A 19,844-nucleotide genomic window follows, 5' to 3' on the forward strand; every position below is an offset into this window, starting at 1 on the left:
GGATATTTCTACATGGAAAATGATATTTGCAGCAGAAAACAGAAATTTAAGCAAGAGTCAACTGAAATAAACACTAGAATGTGGTAACATGCTCACTGGTGGTATAGCAGAGGTGCTCCTAACTGAACAGTAAAATTATTAGCACAAAAAGAATTACTCTTAAGTTGCAGCAAGATAAATCCAATCGTTTCAGATAAATGTCACCTTGCACAATAGATATATGGAATTCTCCTCAGAACAATTGTCAGGGTGTGTGATAAACTTTTTGTAGTACACTTTTTAATAGTCTGCAAAGAAAGTTCTTTTCTAATGTTAAACCACAGTGTACCAGGGACACCTAGCTCCTCATTTCAGTAAAGCCTAGTACTCTCTCAACACCAAATGCAATGGGCTTGAAAAATCAGCTAAACAAGAACAGTATCTTGAGAAGAGGTTATAAAATGAGCAGCAACAAAAGTAAAAAGGTAGTGTAGTGTAGTCAAATTAGCTCAGGCAAGAAATTAGATTAGGAAATGAGACATTAACAGTAGAAGCTGGGGGTTACCGCTTGGGAAGCAGAATAACTGATGATGACAGGTCTAAAGAAGATATAAAATGAAGACTTGCAATGGTGACAAGATCTTTTCTGGAAAAAGCAAGTATGTTAACATTTTCTAAAAGTATTTATTCAGAGTGTAGCCATAGATGGAAGTGAAACATGAACAATACACAGCACAGACAAGAAGAGAACAGAAGCTTTGAAAATGTGGTGCTACAGAAGAATTCCACAGATTAGAGGGGAAGATCAGACAAGTGACGAAAATATATGAAATAAAACTGAGAAGGAAAGAGCATCATGGTACAGTTTGATTAAAAGAAGGAATAGGCTGACAGAACACACAGTGATGCACCAAGGAATAGTTAATTCGATGCTAGGTGTAAAAACTGTAGAAGGATGCCAAGGCTCGAATACAGTAAGTAGGTTCACGTGGATGCAGGCTGCAGTAGTTATGTAGAGATGAAAAACTTGCATAAGACAGACTAGTGTGAAGACCCACATTATTCTTCCAACTGAAGATGAGAACAACAAACTTTAATGGTGACGACTACATCTAGTAGGCTTCTCCAAAAAGTAATATTTTCTGCATAGGCTGACACTGATGTTTCTTGCAAGAAACATATAAGGATAAAGACACTGCAACCACTATTGGATGAATATCAAGATAGTGAGAGCAATGTTATGGTCTACAGAATGTTTTCTTAGGATCTCTAGACTCTTCCATGTGCAAGGCACTATTGACATATCTGTACTGTTAATCAAGTCCTGGAGACCATTTGCACACATATACAGCAAATTTCATTCCAGATGAGGACAGAATCTTTACGCATGGTAAGCTGTTTTCACAAACAATAATTAAGTAGTACTGTACTTAGTATGGAAATGAAAAAAAAATTAACTGAACAGCAACAACATACAGCTGGTTGCTCACAAATGAAATTAGCACAAAGTAGAAAAGTTAAAGAAAAAGATGGGACAACAGATGTCACAAAAGAGATGCGACGTAGGTGGTTATGTAGATATTACACTCAAATCAATAAACAAAACAATCATGGTAGTGAGCACAGAATAAAGGGCATAATGATTAGATATGAAAGAGATAATTGGGTACTGGAAGAGAAAATAAAATGACAAGATACAAACAATACTTTATCAAACTTTATAATCGCCAAGGAGAAATGAGGTTCTGGTGTAAGACGATCATAGGTGACAATGCTATATGCTTTTCTGAATTTCAAAATAGCTTTGCATGAACTCAGAAAGAAGAAATGCCAACTTACTGATTAAATATCAATGGAAATCTTGTGGGCTTCTGTCACAGTGTGCAACTAGAATTGAACCATCTTGTAGCTGAAATTTATGTAACTGAGCAAATTACATTAGATTTTTTAAGAAAAGCAAGAAAATGTAAAGTGCCTTTATAGACGTGTAAAAACCAAGGAGGAATTTGGAAGGAAAGTAAAGTTCAGGGAGAAGAAACAAAAACTTTGAGGTCTATCTATGATACTGTAATTCCGTCAGAGACAGCAAAGGATCTGAAAGAGCAGTTGAACACAATGAACAGTGCCTTGAAACAGAGATTTTAAGGTGAACATCGGCAGAAGTACAACATAGATAATAGAATGATGTCGGAATTAAATTAGACGATACTAAAGGAATTAGACACTCGGTGCTAAAGAAAAATGCTGCAGATTATATGGTACATCATGCAAGTAATGAGGAGGTGCTGAATCAAACTGAGGAAAAAAAAAGAAATTTATGATACAACTTGCCTATAAGAAGCAATCGGTTGATAAGACAAAACCTGAGGCATCATGGAATCATCAACTCGGTAACGTTGGGAAGTGGGAGGCAGGGAAGGTGTAGAGGGAGACCAAAGGGCAAATACAGTAAGCATGTTCAAGTAGACGTTGCAATACTTATCTGCAAAGGAAGAGACTTTCATGTAGGGTGGTTGTAATTTCACACATACGAGGGTTATCCACAAAGTAAGTTCCATTTCTATTTTTATCCACAGCAGCACTACGATCGCAGTTCTGAGCATGCACGGCAGTTACTCTGACTCAAGGAGAAGACATGTACACCATTTTCAGATCTCTGCTGCTGACGTGTGATTTGTAGTGCTTCTTTATAGCGTCAGCCATAATTGAAAATGCCGCCGCATGTGAAATCAGATCTGTGATTCGTTTTCTAAATGCAAAGAAAGTTAAACCAAAGGAAATTCACCGGCAAATCTGTGAGGTTTACGGACAAAATGCTATGAGTGATTCAATGGTTAGAAGATGGGTCAGACTGTCCAATGAACAATGTGATCAAGTGCACGATGAAGAACAAAGTGGATGCCCGTCTGTGGTTACTGATGAAGTGGTTCACACAATTGAAGAGAAGATTAAGCACAGCAAGTCCTAGTGACTTTCATCTCTTCTTACACCTAAAATCTGTCCTTGGTGGTCAACACTTCAACGATGACGACGAGCTGAAAGAACATGTTACCACATGGTTGAATACACAGGCGGCAACCTTCTAGGAAGAAGGCATACAAAAACTTGTGCCACGCTATGACAAGTGCCTACAAAATTTCGGAAGCTCTGTAGAAAAGTAGTTTAACAGTTGTAGATTTTTGTACAACAAATATTTTTTCTGTATCTGTACATGTTTGTTTTATATAACCAAATGGAACTTACTTTGTGGACATACCTAGTATATAAAAAAGGACCACCCTGCATGTTAAAAAAAAAAAAAAAAAAAGCAAAAAAACCCAATAAAACTTAACCATATTTAATTATGAAAATTTCATTAACATACAAAATGTTACATAGTTAGCATTATACAAATTAAACGGAGCCATTACATTTAATGAAGGCAACTATTTACTGCAACAAGAAATCTTTTATTAATATAGTGTTTTAATTTCCCTAGCAATACAAGATATAGAGCTAAACAACATTTACAGTTCTATAAAAAAATTTAACTCAATGTAGAACAATTTTTTGGAAGCACTGGAAGCATGCATTATAGAGCTCCACTAATTTCTGAAGTCTTTTCTATCCTAAATTATTTTTTAATTTTGACCACACAAGCTCGTAGGTGGTGAAGATTGTCTCAATGGATGCAGTGCTGGCAGGCAGGCAAGAAAAGAGACACTAAGAATGTAGTTGCAACAATGGGTCAGTGTTTCGAATAAATTAATCATAGGCATTTAAATGGAATTATTTAATTGTTAACACAAAAAAATTAAAAAAAAGACACAATAGCCCATAAAAACCCAATTTTTCCACCTGGGTTTTTTATTTTTAAGAACTGGGTTTTCCAGAACCCTGCTTGCACAAGATAGAGTACTGTGAAGGGTTGCACAGTCTTCCGACTGAAAGCCACAGCAGCAGCAACGGAGTTGGAGAAGCCTATTCGTAATGTGGTATGGAATAAAATGCCCATTGTTAGGTCACTATATATCATCTAGGTTGATGAAATGATACAGAGGCAAAAATCAGGGAAGATGTAAGGCAGGATTGCTTATTGGCACCCCTGATATTTAAACTGTACAAAGATTGGTTGGTGGCTGGATTAAAAGAGGGGGAAAGGGACCAAACTACAAGGTCATCAGTCCCTTGTACCGAATAAAACAATTCCACAAGTGTAGAATAAAACGAATGAGACTGACAACTCAAAACGGAATGAAAGGAAAAATCAAAAGAAGGATGAAGGGCAATAAACATGTAAATGGACAAAAGGGGACAAGCTGACCACAGAAACACAAGAAACGGGATGAAGAGATTAAAACAACAACGCAGATTACCATGGCTAACTGACCGTGAGAATAAAAAAGGAGAAGCCAGTCACTCTGCAACACATTAAAACCTCCACCCTAGAAGCACTAGGGTGGAGAACACAGAGGGACAAAGGACGTGCGCTAAAACTTAGATCAAATGATAAAACCCACCCTCACGAATAAAATGTAAAACTAAATCAGCCGATGAGATGTTGTCAGATAAAATAAGCAGCAATGAGCCCAGTAACCCAAGATTTTGTTGCTAGGCAGTCAAACTGGGACAGTGCACCAGAATATGGGCCACTGTCAACCAAGCGCCACACCGACACTCAGGTGGGTCTTCACAGCGCAGGAGGTAACCGTGGGTCACCCAAGCGTTGCCAATGCGGAGCCGGGAGAGGACAACTGAATCCCTGCCAGAGGCCTCCCATGGAAGACTTCCACACATTCGTAGTCTCCTTAATGACACGCAGTTTGTTGTGTGTACTGTTATGTCATTCTGTCTTCCAAAGCCAAAAATCCTTATGTTGTAAGTCAGAACGCACGTCAGGTTCAGAGATGTCCATCTCCTGAAGCGGTTTCTGCATAGCCTGTTTGGCCAGCCTGTCGGGAAGTTCATTGCGTGGGATGCCGACGTGTCCTGGGGCCTAAACAAACACCTCTGAACAACGGGACCAGTTGATGGCATTAATGGACTCCTGGGCAGATGCTACCAACGGATGGCGAGGCTAGCACTGGTCAATAGCTTGTAGGCTGCTCAAGGAGTCAGCACACAGAAGAAACGATTCCCTGGAGCGTGAAAGGACATACTGCAGTGCACAAGAGATGGTCACCAGCTCTGCAGTGAATACACTGCAGCCATCGGGCAAGGAATGTTGTTCAAAATGGCCTCTGTGGACATTGGCAAAGCCAACATGACCATCAGCCATCGAACTGTCAGTGTAAACCACTTCAGAGCCCCGGAACAGGTCAAGAATCGAGAGGGAGTGACGGTGGAGAGCGGCAGGAGTAATCGAGTCCTTAGGTTCATGGAAAATGTCCAGATAAATCTGCGGCCTAGGTATACACCATGGAGGTGTATGCAGACGGACCTGGATGGGAGATGGTAAAGGGAAGGACCCCAGTTCAGACAGAAGGGATCACACACGAACTGCAATCGTTAGCCCTGACCTGGGCCGCCGATGCGGGAGATGAACTGCCACGGGTGGAAAAAGGTGACGGTAATTTGGATGCTCAGGAGAACCACGAATGTGTGACTGAATATTTGATTGAACAAGTGCTCTGTAGAACTGCAGCAGAATATTTTTGAGTGATCTGCACCCTAGTTGGTGTTGCTCAGGCAGCGGAGGGCATTGAGGTGCTGCCAGCACTTCCGCTTAAGCTGACAAAGGTGAGGTAGCCAAGTCAATCGGGCGTCAAAAGCCAGTCCTACGAATCGATATGCCCCCACTACAGTGAGTGGACTGTCATGAAGGTAAAGTTCTGGTTCCAGATGAACGGTATGACGCCAAAAGTGCATGACACAACTTAGCGGCCGAAAACTGGAAGCCGTGGGCGAGAGCCCATGACTGCGCCTTGTGGATGGGTCCCTGTAGGCACCACTCAGCAACACCAGTACTGGTGGAGCAGTACGAAATGCAGAAGTCATCTGCATACAGAGAAGGTGAGACCGACGGCCCTACAGCTGCTGCTAGACTGTTAATGGCTACTAAAAATAGTTATACACTCAGTACAGATCCCTGCCGGACCCCATTCTCCAGGATATTGGGGGAACCATGGGAGGCATCAACTTGGAAACAGAAAGTACGGAGAGACAGGAAATTCTGGATAAAAATCTGGACTGGCCCTCATAGACCCCACCCGTATAATGTGGCAAGGATATGATGTTGCCAGGTCACATCATACACCTTGCGTAGATCAAAAACGCTGTAGAGCTCGCCGACTCTCTGTAATTGCCTCAGCAACTTCTGGCAACCACAAAGGGACTGTCTTGCACCAGGGGCACCCTAAAGAGCGACGGATCACATTTACTGCCACAGAAACGATTGTGGTATTCACCTACTCAACCATCACATCGATTTTACCATGTGGGGGAGAGTCAACTGTGACATCAGAGGTAAAAGTTTCCCAGTCCGCCTTGTTTAAAGCCCATCTGGGCAGGCGTCCATGAGCCTGACGTCAAGACAGTGACAGAAAGAGAGAGAAGTGGTCACTCCACACAGGTCATCATGTGCTCGCCACTGGACAGATGGGAGAAGTCCTGGGCTGGAAATTGACAAATCAATGGACGAGTAACTACCTCGAGCCACACTGAAATGTGTGGCAGCCCCAGTATTTAAGAGGCAGAGGTCAAACTCAGACATCTTTGCCTCGGCCAGTAAGCATGGCATCACCCGAAAGGGATTATGGACGTTAAAATCTCCCAAACGTAGGAAAGGTTTAGGGAGTTGATCAATCAGTGCAGCTAATACGTTCAGGGGTATTGCACCATCTGGAGGAAGATATACATTACAGACAGTTATTTCCTGTGTCATCTATATTCTGACAGCCACAGCTTCAAGAGTGTTCGAAAGGGCACATGTTCACTACAGACCGAGTTTAGGATATAAATGCAAACTACACCTCACACTAGATTATAGTCGTTACAGTTTCTGTAATATCCCTTGTAGCTGTGGAGGGCAGGGGTCCGCATTGCCGGGAATCAGGTTTCCTGGAGGGCAATGCAGAAAGCAGGTGTAAAGCTTAACAGTTGCTGTAACTCAGCCAGGAGGTGGGAAAAACCGCCGCAATTCCACTGGACGATGACATCATCATGAGACTGGGAAGGTATGGAACATTCAATGAGGCAGTTTATGCCTCAGGGTCACCTGCTGCCATCGACTTTTTGCCTGGGCAGTCTATATCCATTGTGTCTGAGGGTCTGGCGACATCCAGGTCTTCAGCTGACGCCAGAATCTCCACCCCATCCTCAGATGCTGAGCTTGTTGGTAGTGGTTGTGTGGGTGCCATCGCAAGTCCCTTGTTCTTAGGGGTCTTCTTTTTTTATTTCTCATGCTGTTCCTTGGGTTTCCCTGGCTGGGAGGACTTCACTGAATCAGTCTCCGGGACTGAAGATGAGCATGGAGCCCTATTGTAATGTCTCTTGCAGCAGTCTCTCCACGATATTTTCAGAAATTTTTATAAATTATATAACTCAGTACATATCTCGAAATATCTCTTCTTATCTTACCGATTCCTAAACTTTAATATACAATGATTATCAATGCAAAGTAGTTTCAAGCCCTATTATTCCTTGGAGCGTGCATTTACTCCATGGAATAGCTTCTCTGCTATCTATGTGTTCTCTTATGAAAAGAATGATTCAGATCTTGCCGATTAGCCGTAAAAGAATGAAGATGTATATGAATGTATTGTTGAACTAGTCGCCATCTTAATGAGATTCTGTATGAGAAGGAATTTAATACATGAACTAAACTAAAGTAAATGTGTTCGCGTATTATTTAACTGATTATTATTGACAGTGTCTGCTTACTACGCTGTGTTGCACGGGATCAGTGGGGAATGTCTGATTTACACTGGATGAACCTGCCATTTTGTATGCCCAAGATATCCAGTTTATTACTTTCAATAAATGGGCTGACACGGTCTTACCAGCAGATCTCCGGTCTTCCCCATGTGATCACCGAAAGTTAATAATTATTACAAATGTTTTCAGGAGATCAACTGACAATTTTCGTTGCACCGAGACTTCAAAATTGCTTCATTGTCTTATGGAATTTAAGTTAAGCTCAATTTAATCAGGATAGAACAGTATTGAACTGTGTGAATGTGATAAGCCTGCTTTGTGAATGAAAATTTCCTTAATATACGCATGTTTTTTACTATCCTGATCAGTGAAGCTAAATCAGGTCAGTGAGAGAGAGGTTTTTAAATTTCAGATCCCACAAAAATTATTAAACTATGACCAGCTGCTTTTGGGCTCTCCAGCTGCTAGCAAGTGTCATCTTTCCCAATAGCAGAAACCTGGGAAGGGAGTGACACATGGGACCACTTCCTAGCGAGAGGAGCCGAAGAAGCCTTACCAGGGTGTATACGCGGACAAGGAAAACAAATTCCCGGACTTTTCCCAGCTAAAAATATACTTTCTCCCGGATGAGAACACATTTTTTCCGTGTTAAGCGATGATATACTTTCCCTCGGAACTGCAAAACTTACCAATCCTTTGACTGGTTACGGTTTTATACAGGGGCGGTGAATTTCCCAGCACTTTAGAAAACGAAACGCAGGGAAAAAGACACATTTTGGAAATATCTTTGAAGTGCAGCAACATGTACACTTCGTATTTTCGTATTACGAAAGTATACATTGGAAATCCACCAAACACCGCATGTTACTTTCCGAATCATTGAAATCGAGACTGCGAAGCACTTTTGTAAGCCAGTCATAGCTCATGTAACGTGATCTCGCCGGCCAATGACAGTGGATATTCAGAGCATAGGTCACGTGATGTAGTCAGCCAACAGCAACATCACTGTTCAGTACCACGAACACACAAACAGAGAAAGTTAATAGTTTAAATTAATATACATAGTGTTGCTACAAGGAAAGCAAAGCTTTCACATATAATATTGATCTCTAAGGTCAATAAGCCGCAAGAGAAGCTAAGCTTTCGCATAAATGTTGATCTTTTTTGTGCATGTTACACTTTAAGACATATCATACAAATGTGCCAGTAAAATTTTTAATAACGACATAAATGTCTGATCTTCAGGATTCGAAATTCTTCTAAATGGCTCATCATCAAAGAGTTGATTTTTAAATGAGAGTCAAACGCTCTGTGATTTAAGAATTCATGGTACATTATCGCACATAGTTCAACTTGCGTGAAAGAATATTTACCTTGAAAGCATCGCTTTTCAAACCACCATTCGTAATATTTTCCCGCGATCTGTTAGAAACAGGTTCGTTTCAGCAGTTGCCAGAGACCGCAGATAACAGACAACACCGCACTTGTGCAGCTATCATGACGGAGGAAGCACATATGTATGTACATGTAAAACATTGAAAGATCATACATTATGTCATAAAAGAAACAAAACAATAGAGGATACTCCAAGAGCATCGGAATTTCGTGAACCATACTAAAATGTGCATATTTAAAGTGCATTTTTAAAGTGCACATTCGTATGTCTAGATTCCCAATGAAGTAGACCTCACCTGATATTAAGCTTTTCAGTGTGGTTTTTGGGATGTAAATTTTCTTGGAGCACCAGTACTGTATTATATCATGTTTGATTCTTTATTATGACATAATGCCATACGTGCTAGAAGATGAAAACTTGCACTTGAAATGCAGCGATTAGTTGAAACTAGCCAGTACTGTGGAATTAAACCTTTCGTTCCAAATACATGGACTGCCTCTTTGGAAAAGGTTAATAAAAGTCAAATTTCTTTAGCAAACAGACAAAAATAACTTCATTGTTCTGCAAGGCGATTAATGCTTGACTATCAGAAAGGCGGAAATAAAATAAAATTTGAAACTAATAACATATTTTAGCCTTCCGTAATTATGTCAATGTAACTAATTCACTTGATAGTTCCTGGCACAGATATCCGTTTTGTTTTCATTTGACATGAGAGTAAACGAAGGGGAAACAGCAAAATCACTAAATGTAAACACGGGTCATGTGGAGACTACCCACTATAACTCAGACCGCTCTGCGCATCAGCCCTGGATCTACGTTATTTGCTAACCGGGTCAATACAAAAAAAAAATCGAATTTTCAAAAATATGTTCATCTTGTAGCACACATCTTTCTGAAAAGTCTGCAACATATATGTCTGAGGAAAAGTAAGACATGTATTTGGTCTTAAGTGTGCCGAAGTGCAGTGCCAAGCCTCTTCATACAGCATTCTTCTACCGCACGTCACTGTATTTCGCTCTGTGGAATTGAAAAGTGTATATTTTGTAATGGATGCCATCAAACTATATTCAGGACAGTGGAAATTGAAATGTCCTGTGGTGCCTCTCATGCTCCCAGTTGGCCAGTATGACAGCTCGCCCCTCTTTTTAAAAAAAATCTCGCAATTAATAGTGAATGGGATTATTTGTAATCGGCAGAACAAGAAAACTTCAGAAAATTTGCACTCTTTAAAGCATATCAGCTAATAACTTGCTGTTTTGTGTAACACAAAATTAAATACAGGATACATAAAACCAATAAAGACAAGAGACAAGCAAGAAGTACACATTTCTTCAATCCTTAGCTCCTAGCATTTTGTCTCTCTTATCTTGCTACAGCTTTACACGGCGTGCTTTCCTTTCTGTGAAAGAATCTATTACCTTATAAAAGTTCATCGAATGTTTTGCTACATGAAAAAACGAAATGTCGTTTATCTAATACTAAAAAAGCTGTTAATACAAATAATACCCAATACTGGTGTGGTTTCTCGATCTGATCACGCCTATTTTGTCACTGTCTGCAGACTGTTTTGGCACATTTCATTCATACGCACCAGTTTCTCAAGCATGAGATCGAAAAGTAGTATTACAAAATTTTTATATAAATTTGGAATCTTCTTATTCTTCCACAATTTGTGTGATGTCCCCGTTTTTCCTCCTTCCTCGTTCTAACAAACAATCTTGTCATCACCAATTCTGTAGTTATTCCTGCCATTGTCAAAATTTGTTCGCCGATTAACTTCACTAACCCTGCCAGAATCACATGTTTAGTTACCCCGCGATTAATCTCCAGTCAGGCATTGTTATATGTTCGTACAATATGTTTTCCGCGTTACTTCCAGAACAGAACTTAAGTGACTGCTAGCCGGGGACTGTACAACTGGTTCTTACTAGTGTAGCGATCTGGCCAAAAATTTTCTGTCAAAATTTCATTTTCTTGGATACACCGAGAAGATAATACATAATCTTTCTCACCTGTTATTCCTGTTAGTCATTTATTTCCATTCTGGTAGTCTGAATCTATGGATTTCGCTAGTAATTAGAACAACGCTAATCATTTGCCAACCCAATCAACCACATAATCAGACAGCGATTGGCATTCATCCGTTCAGCTTTAACCCGCTCAGCTCTTATAGCCCCGTCCCCTATTGTCTGCGGAAAGTTTATTTCTAGATGCAAGGAGGATTCTCCTGACAGAGACATCACGTACACTATGCACGCATTCAAAAATTAACTTACGATTCATTCAGAAATCAACTTAAAATGTGTTCAAAAATGTTCAAAAACCAACAAGGATGCGCTTCAAAATCATATGAAAAATCAATTTGTGGAACAAGTATTTTTTCCTGAAGAATATGAATTTGGCGCCCCCCTTTTCTCGGTAGCATCTAGCTTCTTGCTGTGACTGCTTGCACAGCCAACAGTCACATTTCTGTAGCAAGAAGTGGGAAAATATACTACTCAAATGCGACTCAACTGCGCATGCGCATGAGCCCACTTGTAACTGCTAAAATGAATCTAACGTAAACAGTTGCGACTTCACACTCAGTGGAGCATTACATTATCCTCCTAAAGCCTTTGACACATTTTGCTGTTGGCACATGCTTGAATGAGCACTGTGTGTCGTCATTCTGTATGGCGCATTTCCTTTGCAACTTAAGTTATTTTCATTTTTTTCTCTCGTTTATGTTTTATTGTTGAAGTATTATTCTGCAGTGGTATCCTTTGATAGGTAATATCCTTTGTTAGAGTATCGGTTCTTACCAGTCAAAATTACAAAAATTTAACAGAAAACTAAAACAACAAAAAATTCCTGGAATTCTATAAAATTCCTGGAATTCTAAAAAATTCCCGGTTTTCTCCGAGATGAAAAAATTGCCGGGTTTTTCCTGGATCTCCCAGGTTGTATACACTCTGATTACGCTTCTCTGGCTCAGAAGTGGGGACTGAAATCTCCGGTGGTTGGGGGGGTGTTACTCCCAAAGTAGGTGGTGCGGGAGCAACAGGGAGGGAAGTGCCCCCAACATCAAGGCGGCAGGTGTAATCTCCGGTTCTGAGAGGCGGCAGGAATTCGAGGAACCGATGGGGCGACAACTGTTCTCGTAGCGGCAGCGTATGAGGTGGTCATAGCCACAGGATGTAGGATCTCAAATTTCCTCTAAGCCTCAGTGTAGGTCAGTCGGTCCAGGGTCTTATATTCCATGATTTTCCTCTCTTTCTGTAAAGTCCTGCAGTCTGGCGAGCAAGGTGAATGCTGCTCTTTGCAGTTGATACAGGTGGTAGGCAGGGCACACACAGTACTGGGATGTGATGGACGTCCGCAATCTCAACAGGTGGGACTGAAAGTACAGTGGGAAGACAAATGGCCGAACTTCCAGCACTTACAGCACAGCATTGGGGGAGGAATATATGGCTTGACGTCACAGCAGTAGACCATCACCTTGACCTTCTCAGTCAATGTGTCACCCTCGAAGGCCAAGATGAAGGTACCAGTGGCAACCTGGTTATCCCTCGGACCCCAATGTGCGCGTCGGATTAAATGTACACCTCGCCGCTCTAAAGTGGTGCACAGTTTGTCGTCAGACTGCAAAAGAAAGTCCCTGTGGAATATAATACCCTGGACCATATTTAAGCTCTTATGAGGTGTGATGGTAACAGAAACAACCCCCAACTTGCCACAAGAGAATAAAGCCTGTGACTGGGCAGAAGATCTTGTTTTTATCAAAACTGACCCAGAGCGCATTTTGGACAAGCCCTCCACCTCCCCAAACTTGTCCTCCAAATGCTCCAAAAAAAACTGAGGCTTCATGGACATGAAAGATTCCCCATCAATTCTCATACATACGAGGTACCAGGGTGAATAAGCTTCACTGCCATCCTTAGCCCGGCACTCCTCCCATGGTGTGGCCATGGAGGGGAACGACTTGGGGTCATATTTCTTAACATTAAAGTTAGACTTTGCTCACTTAGGGACTGCTGGTGGTGGACCACCAGCAACAGATGACATACAATGCTTCATGGCGTGTCATCTGCCCTGATGCCACCCACTCCGACCAGGGAACCCTCCCCACAGGCACCATCCAGCCGCAACAAAAGCCACCTGGCAGGATGGCCACTGCCGGGAGTCCCGATGCTCCAAGGTGACAGGCATCTACTCCTTGGCATACATGGGGAGTTAACGGCACAGGCATCAGCAGAGCAATCCCTGTGTTGTCAGGGGGCTACAACCAACAGGGTATATGGCGGCCCCACCACAATGGACTGGCTACCATGCTGGATATCAGATGCAAAGAAGTCCATGGTCATCGTTGGCACAGAAAGTGACACTGCATAGTGCATGGCAGAAAACGCACCCAGGAAGGTGTGCTCGCCCAAGAGATGTAGAATGGACAGGACTGCAATGTGACAACGAGAAAGTGGGCTAAAGATCTCAAGGCACGATGGACACGATGTACCACGTAAAGGGGCCCTTCCCCAATTGGCTCGCTCTTCGGGAAATTTTTGAAAAATGGAGGTCGAACCCTACAGGGGACCATCACTTAATGGCCGAAACATGTGAGACTCCTTTTAGTCGCCTATTACGACAGGCAGGAATACCTCGGGCCTATTCTAACCCTCGGACTAGCAGGGGGGTCTGTACAAAGAGACAATGAGGGAAGGCAATGACAGTTGCTACATGGAAACTTTTTGTCAGAACGGAAATGAGTATGATACAGCCACTGATGTCACAGCTGTATTTCCAGAAAGGTAGCACCAACTGAATCAGGTGCTTGAAGAAATGGTGGCGACACCACGTATAAAATAATATAATGGTGAATGCAAGATGTGGGGATGCTAGATGGCTAAGGGACAAGAGACTCTTGAAGAGATGGAAAAATTTTGCATTCTTGGCTGTAGAGTTGTAGAATAGATAATGGGAAAATGCAAGAAAGACAGTAACATAGATTTCAAAAGGTATAAGGGGATCCAATAAAAATGCGTGTTTAATAAGCTCGAAAAGTCCAATAATATAAAGCTTGCTAACGAAAAAAGATTCATGAAAAGCTACACTATGTGATCAAAAGTATCTGGACACCCCCAAAAACATATGTTCTTCATATTAGGCACATTGTGCTGCCACCTACTTTCAGGTATTCCATATCAGCGACCTCAGTAATCATTAGACATTGTGAGAGAGCAGAATGGGATGCTCCGCAGAATTCACGGACTTCGAATGTGGTCAGGTGATTGGATGTCATTTGTGTTTTATGTCTGTGCACAAGATTTTAACGGTCCTAAATATCCCTAGGTCCAATGTGACAGTGAAGTGGAAATGCGAAGGGACACGTACAGCACAAAAGCGTACAGGCCGACCTCGCATGTCGACTGACAGAGACCACCGACAGTTGAAGAGGGTCATAATGCGTAATAGGCAGACATGTATCCAGACCATCACACAGGAATTCCAAACTGCATCAGGGTCCACTGCAAGTAATATAACAGTTACGTAGGAGGTGAGAAAACTTTTATTTCATGGTCGAGCAGCTGCTCATAACACACACATCACACCAGTAAATGCTAAATGACACCTTGCTTGGTGTAAGGAGCGTAAACATTGGACAATTGAACAGTGGAAAAACATTTTGTGGAGTGACGAATCACAGTACATAAGATGGCGATCCTATGGCGAATGCCCGGTGAATGTCATCTGCCAGCGTGAGTAGTGGCAACAGTAAAATTTGGAGACAATAGTGTTACAGTGTGGTCGTGTTTTTCATGGAGAGGGCTTGCACCCCTTGTTGTTTTGCATGGCACTATCACTGCACAAGGCCTACACTGATGTTTTAAGCACCTTCTTGCTTTCCACTGTTGAAAAGCAATTTGGTGATGGCGATTGCGTCTTTCAACAAGATCAAGCACCTGTTCATAATGCACTGCCTGTGGCAGAGTAGTTACATGACAATAACATCCCTGTAATAGACTGGCCTGCACAGAGTCCTGACCTGAATCCTACAGAACATCTTTGGGATCTTTTGGAACGCTGTCTTTGTGCCAGGCCTCACTGACTGACATCGATACCTCTCCTCAGTGCAGCACCCTGTGAAGAATGGGCTGCCATTCCCCAAGAAACCTTCCAGCACCTGACTGAACATATGCCTGAGAGAGTGGAAGATGTCATCAAGGCTAAGGGTGGACCATCACCATACTGAATTCCAGCATTACCTATGGAGGGCGCCACAAACTTGTAAGTCATTTTCAGCCAGGTGTCTGGATACTTTTGATCACATAGTGTATGTTTTGGACACATTGAGGACAGAGAAAACAGAAACAAAACAATTAAAAGCCTTTGAAATACGGTGTGAGCAATACTATGAGTCGACAAGAAAGTGTCTAGAAAGAGAAAAATGAAACCAGATTTAACAATTAGATACATAAACTATCTGGTGGAAAGTAGTCTCTGGACACCCATTATTGGAAATTAATTTAGGAAGTGTCCATACTTCACTTTTATAATAGCTTGAACTCTGCTGTGGATATTTTCAATGAAGTGTCTGAATGTCAGTTGGTTGATTTGGGGGTGGGGACCAAAGAAACTGTCCCGGCATTTGCCTGAAGCAATTTAGGTGTCCGAATGTCTGTGGAGGAATGGCAGCCCATTCTCCACCAAGAGCCAAAACCAGAGAAGGTATACCCAGACCACTGAAACTTTGCACTTGACATGTGTGTTTGAAGTTGGCCACATACTAGTTTAATAAGTGATAAGTAAAGAATGAGAAATGTGAAGCACTAGGTGTGGGGCACGAACTGATTCCATCACAACTATCAATACCAGTAGTGATGCCGGATGCTGGGGTACGGAACAACATCGATGTTCTGACCAATCTCGAGTGTGTTCCAGCGGGTTCAGATTTGGACTCCGGGCAAGCTATTCATGGATGTACTGTCCACAAACCATTTCCTCACAGATGCTGCTTTGTGACAGGTGATAGTGTCATGGTGATACAAACAATTAGCGTATCCCAATCCTTCCTCTACCATACACAGTACACTACACTGTAAAACAACTTCACATCCTTCAGTTATTAGCATTTTCCTAAAAGTAATAAGAGGACTATATCTCAACCACAGAAAGAAAAACACCACACTGTAACACCACCTCCTCCGTACTTCACTGTTGTCACTACATAAGATGGCAAGTAAAATTCTCCAGAAGTTTGACGAACTTAAATCCCTCCGCTGAATTGCCATAGGGTGTACCGTGATTCTCCGAATCACTCATTTCCAGTCATCCACTGTCCAGTGGCATTGCTCTTTATATCCCCTCATGTGACGCTTAGCACTGACTGCAGTGATAATGTTTGGCTTATGAGGAGCTGCTTGAACACTGTCTCTCACTCTTTGTAACTGCTTTTGCCCAATCACTGTGTTGCCCGGACTGCTGTTAACACTCAAACTCACAAGTGATTCCTTCCACCAATTTCATGGGATTTTTTACAATCACACATCACAATGCTCGATAGTACTGTATGTCAGTGTGTGAAGTATGCCTGGCCTCATTTTAGCTAGTTAAAATCTTGAACGTGTCTTTAAACAGCAACTGTAAAGTAATAGTCTCCCAACCAGTTGCCTGACACAGCTTTATTAGAACCCTTAACCCACGATTCACTAATCATAAAAATTATGTTCTTCAGAAGGAAATGTAATGCTTCTTACATCTTGTGTTGAAAAGTTATGTTAAAATAAAGCCATTTGGCTCTCGTAAAGTAAAAATTTATCTCAAAAACAATAAAACAGCAGGTCGTGGCAATCAAATAACATCCGTGTGAACTTCACAGATAAAACTTGTTGACCAAATATACAAGGCCTATCATGTTAATAAGGTGACAAATATTATTTTTGAGGTTCACACTGTTGTTATTGATGGCCATGGCCTGTTATTTTATTGTTTTTGAGATTAATTTTTTCTTGATAAGAGCCAAATAGCTTTATTTTAACATACATTTTCAACACAAAATGTTTCACAAGTATTACACCTCCTCCTGAAGAAGGAACCTAGATCAATGGTTCTAATAAACCTGGTTCACACAACTAGCTGACTAGATTCTTTCATCCTTTCCAAAACTTAGCTGATCACATCACCAACAGTCAACTTGGGCAGCTCTAGAAGGGTTTCTTACCCAGATGACATCCAATGACTAGTTCATGTTTGAAGTCACAGAGCTGTCCCGGCTGACCCATTCTGTGGTTACTGCTTCTCTACTGACAACACGGCACTCCCCACTCACTTTTATACTGGTGGGTCTGCTTCTCGTGACATCTAGCAGTCAATTTCACATTACGGAAGGGTCTCCAGATACTTTTGATCAGATAACGTAATTACGACAGAAGTCGTCACTGAAAACGGTAGCTGAAGGGACGACTCGCATGTAATCGCAGGGGCGGACCCACTCGTGAGTATGTGAGGCAGATCGTCGATGTTGTGGATGTGACATTTATGCTAACGTGAAGAGGTTAGCTGGCAGGAGAGGTGGGTGAAGACCTGCACCACACCCACCTCTGTGTTGAAGACGAGAACTACAACATGGGACAAGTGTCTTTAAGTGGTATGTATGCAAAGTATTTTATTGGCCTCCAAAGTCCCAGGTCTTACCCTAATTGACCATACGTAGGAGCACATGTTGATTTCTGAATCCTGCAACTGGAATCCCTAACACAGATGTGGCAAGCACTCCGGACAGCATCGTTTTAGGTTTGGTTCTGTGGTGCTCTAAAAGTGGATGTGCTTGCTGACATTATTACAAGAAGGGTTTCCATTTATGTTCCTGCCTATAAATTTTTCAGCACATTCATGCCTTCAGAGGCTTGTCATTATTTTATTCAATAACTGAAAAATATAGTGCTCACAAAAAGTTTAGGGAGAGGTCTACATTTAGTTGAATCTGTTTTCATCCATGAAGTGACAGCATTTTAGTCAATGTTTTAAATTATGTTATTAGACATCTTAACTACGAGTTTTAAGGTAAAATTTCACTGTACTAGCTCTAATATGTTTGGAGATGGACTGTTTTTCCCATAAAATGTGTACTTTCTTGTAAACAGGCAGTCCTACAGCTATGAAATTTTTATTGCCATTTTATTAGAGTATAGCAACTACAAAAATAACAACACAATGTGTGAAAAAATTTCTAGTCATCTGATCACCTCTCTAACAAACTTTTTTCCTCCAGTAAGTTGTGTGGAAAAATCAGGCAGTTTCATTCTGCAATAAACTTTGATTGGCAGCTTTGGGACCTATTCTGACTGTGCAGTTGTTTTCTCCACATCTCATTTGTGACGGATCCAGTGCGTGTGCTTTCTTGTGGGGAAACTGTTGTTCTTTCATACCATTTGTTATAACCTCGCTACATTTTTTGCTGGTTTGTGTAACTAAATTCTGTGAAAATGTGATAATTACCTGTGTCTGAAGATACCATATGGCTAATTATTAGTACATGAATATGCAGTAACATGTACTAATTACTGCATGTAAACCTAATGTGGCTAAAACCCGTGTTAGTAGTGCAGTGAGACCTTTTAAGGAAGCCAGCAATGGCAATTAAGCTCTGCGAAGAGGCAAACCATGCAAAATCCTTCATCATCTGAATCAGAATATTTTAAGTGAGGGTCATAACAACTTAAAATGCCAAGTTATAATGATTAAACAATGGAAAATACAGGATGGAATGTAACAATTTTGTGAAAAGGAAAGTTGGAGATGCAGAGTCGCAGAGAGGCACAACAGAAAGACTGTCACAAATATAGCTTTCAGCCAGCAAGGCCTTTGCCAAAATAAACAGCACACAGACATACATCCTCACGCAAACGCAACTCACACACACGACTGCAGTCTCGAGCAACTGTGGCCACACTGAGTGTGAAATGCAGAAGGCAGGGATGAGGATTATTAATACCTATTAAGCAGTTAGATAATTGATGGGTATTGCCAAACTGCACACTAAGTGTGGCCTCAGTTGCCTGAGACTGTGGTCGTGTGTGTGTGTGTGTGTGTGTGTGTGTGTGTGTGTGTGTGTGTGTGTGTGTGTGTGTGCGCGCGCGCCCACACACACACACACACACACACACACACACACACACACACACACACACCATCTATTCTGGCAAAGGCCTTACTGGCTGAAAACTGTATTTGTGACAGTCTTTTTGTTGTGCCTATCTGTGGCTCAGCATCTCCTCTATATGGTGAGTAGCAACTTTCCATTTCACAAAGTTGTAATGATTTATTTCCTGTTTTGAATATAGAAGACAAAAATCTCAATATTTCTGTTCTGCAAGGCTTCGGCAAACAGTTGTGGACACTTTCTAAATGATCTGAGGAAACAAAGATACAAAATTTAGTCTAAAGCTTGATGTGGTGGTTAAAGAAGTCTTGGGAGCATGGTATCTTCTCACATGAAAGCCGCTTTGAACTACTTGTTAGGCAAAGAATCAGTGTCCAATGAACAAAAACTGAAAAATTTCTGCCTGCTTGTACCACTCTGGCAGTTCAGACCAATGGTGAGTCTGTGATGATCTAGACTTCCATCAGATCTGAGAGT

The 19,844-nt window shown here is 41.5% G+C and overlaps 1 protein-coding gene across 1 annotated transcript in view; it reads right to left on the reverse strand.

Moving 5' to 3' along the window:
• The window catches only part of LOC126424891 (serine/threonine-protein kinase PAK mbt), a 113,394-nt gene that overhangs the window by 50,184 nt on the left and 43,366 nt on the right, over nt 1-19,844 (reverse strand). The window lies entirely within an intron of this gene.

Source organism: Schistocerca serialis, chromosome 10 (genome assembly GCF_023864345.2).
Source record: "Schistocerca serialis cubense isolate TAMUIC-IGC-003099 chromosome 10, iqSchSeri2.2, whole genome shotgun sequence".
Lineage (NCBI taxonomy): Eukaryota > Metazoa > Arthropoda > Insecta > Orthoptera > Acrididae > Schistocerca > Schistocerca serialis.